We start from the raw sequence: 3,170 nt of genomic DNA, 5'->3' as shown, positions 1-3,170 counted from the left end.
GCCTGTGGGACAGTAGTAAACCTGTTCCATGGGTCGGACTCCTCCACACACACACCCACACACACAAGCACACGCTCTAACACGCGCACGCACACGCACTCAGTGTCCCGGCCCCATTCAACAAAGACAAGAAAGGTACCTTGCTACAAGCCGACGCCCCCGGCTGTGTCCATTCACCAAGCTGTTTACGTTGCCTAACGTTGTTACTACAGTGATACGGTGGGCCGCTGCGGTCGCCGTCCAGAAGTGGACAGCGTCTGAGAGTTCAGGATCAGATTACGATTTTTGTAGAATGAAGAAAAAAAGGTAAGGACCCAGGTAGGAGATATGTGGTGGGTTTTAGGTGAAGGACTATTAAAGGTGATCCCTGAAGCTGTGTCAAAGGGGAACACATTCTTATAATGAATAAGTAAGATACCGCCAAAAAATATCTAACTTCGAACTACATACACGCGTGTGTGGCTGCCACTCCTTTATACCAGATAGCAGAGAGAGGGGGAGTGTGTGTGTGCACGTGTGTGCGTGCGTGCGTGTGTATGTGTCACTGTTCACATTTGACAAGCAGAAAGGGACAGTGTCGAGAGTGTAGCCTTTTGTGACCCGATACTCTTTGACAGCTTGGCCGCTGCTTGAGGACATGAGCAATGTTGCTTTTTCATCTGACAATTTAAACAAAACAACTCTCCCCTCGATAGACCCGATTTTTCAAAGAACCTTTGTGGCTGGGCGTTCAAATGTAAAAAAAGAAAACATCAGTCGGTAGCCGGTAGATTGTGCTTGCTGCTAGCAAGAGTAGTCATGTTGTCTATCTATACAGCACCAAAAAAGTGAGATGAAAGCGTAACTGATATTATTGCAGTACTGCTTTTATGCAACACTGCACCCTGCTGGTAGAAATCAATAACGCCTAGAGTAATTTCATCAGTGGCAGACGACAACCTCTAGCATGGCCTTAATAGAGACCTTAAATCTCCATAGGTATCAGTGCCTTGTGTTATGTGTGCCCTTGAAACCGTTATCTCACCTGGACCTGCGGACATTTAGTGTTGCCATTATCACAATTTAAACAACCCTTGAGACCAGCTTTGGCTTATACTGCCACAGGGTCTGTAATTAGAATGACCAAATGGAGATCCTCGTGAAATAAGAATTGAAAATAAATAATGAGAAACGGACAGAACAATAGTAGTCTTAATAATATGAGTAACCTTAATAATATGAATACAATTATGGGCCACATCATACATGACAAATATTGGCCTATAACCTAAATATGAGGTAATAGCATTCAGCATTTGCTCGAACAAACAAATAAAAAGCGTACTTTTACCAGAGTGTTTATACATGGCAGACCAAACCGAAGCAGAGGAAGTGGCAACAAGATTGAGCTAGCAGTAAATTGGCTATTTGTTGACAATCTTTAAAAAAAAAAAACACAACTAAATCTGGTGTGTGTAGATACACATAAATACAGTGACTGCAATGTGTTGGTGCGATTTCCCCTATGAGATGTGTTGGTAGTGTGTGCGAATGTGTACGTCTGTCTGTGTGTGTATGTACACACACACACACACACACACACACACACACACACACACACACACACACACACACACACACACACACACACACACACACACACACACACACACACACACACACACACACACGCACACAATCCACTCAGTGGAAGGCCTGCAGCGGCGTGCATTCTTGCTCCGAGAGTACACGTCCGCGGGCATCCTTTCTCCGTCGATGACCTTTGGTGGAGCCATTATTTTCTGCATTAATGATGAGCAGCAGCAGCAGCCAGCGATGAGAGAGACATGGACTTTGTCCTCGGGCGCAGAGCTGCTGATTATGGGCAACAGCATCGCAGGCAAGAGAGGGAGAAAGAAGAGAGAGAGAAAGAAAGAAAGAAAGCAAGAGCGAGAAAAAAAGTCTTCCCACGAGCCGTTGAAAAGAAGAGGGGAGACCGAAGGCCGGGGCGCAAGCACAGAAAGCCGCTTCGTGCGCTATTGACAAGATGGATCAGATAACCTCTGTGGCTGTAGCCTACCACAGGATTGCCCAGGATGAACTTTCTTAAAAGTATAGACGGATACATTGAGTTCCCTCATCTTCTGCATTTAGGACAGGTAATCATATTACCACCCTGGCCACCCAGAACGCCATGGCTTTAGGAGAACTACGCAACATATTCATATCGGATAGTCTAATAATGAACGTGTGTTCTGAAACTTACAGGAAATGGATTAAAAAAAAAAAACTCGATTTTAAATATCGTTGCTTCGATATTATCCTATATATCATAATAAAGGAAATCCCATCTTATGGTTTCAGATAGCAACTCCTGCTCTAGCATCACGGATACTATAGTAAAATCAAACAAACACACCAGTCCAAGCAACACACCCAAACAAGACAAATTGCAACGGGCCCTGCGAAGGCAGCCGGGTCAACCCACTCAGGAAATCCTGGCTTGGGGAGACGAGTCTAAATGAAGGACTTTACCATTCACCATTATGTCTTTGGTGGGAGTCAGAGGGAGCCCCCAGGGCCCTCGGTGCAGCGCAGCACAACTTTTCAAAGGGCTCCAGATTAAAGTCACTGAAAGTTCCCACTGGGGTCTGAGGCCAGGAACCCATTAAGCAGCCCTACCGCACCGCCGGCCATAATCGTGTCTTTGAGAATTCAGAGCAGCGGTTGCTTGATAAGCGAATTTAGGGTGAAATAAAAGGGAGGCAAGAAAGCATTATGTTGGACCACCATTAGACACTTTTCCCCTCGCTCATCACTAATTTGTTTTAAATGACTGAGAGAGAGGTGAGCACTTGGTGGAGCCGCCTGAACTACTTTATTTCTTTCTTTTTTTTCCTTTTTCAATGTCAGGTCTAATGCTGATAAACATGGCACTTTGTAGACGCTCAGTATAGTGCCCCTGGCCGGTGTAAAACTACAGTCTCCTATACATCCCATTTCCTGGAAACGAAAAGGGGGGCAAAGTTAAAAAAGCAATTCCTTGGTCTTTTCTTTTTAGTGCCGAGTGCTTTTAATTTGAACATGCCGGAGCGTACTGGTGGAAAAGATAACAAAACCTTTTCATGTGGTAACGGACGAGAAATATCAAACAGAATAATACTTGCCCCTAAAAAAAGGATGGACACAAC

This window comes from Gadus macrocephalus, chromosome 8 (genome assembly GCF_031168955.1).
Source record: "Gadus macrocephalus chromosome 8, ASM3116895v1".
Classification (NCBI taxonomy): Eukaryota; Metazoa; Chordata; class Actinopteri; order Gadiformes; family Gadidae; genus Gadus; species Gadus macrocephalus.
Note: the sequence above shows the minus strand (reverse complement) of the source record.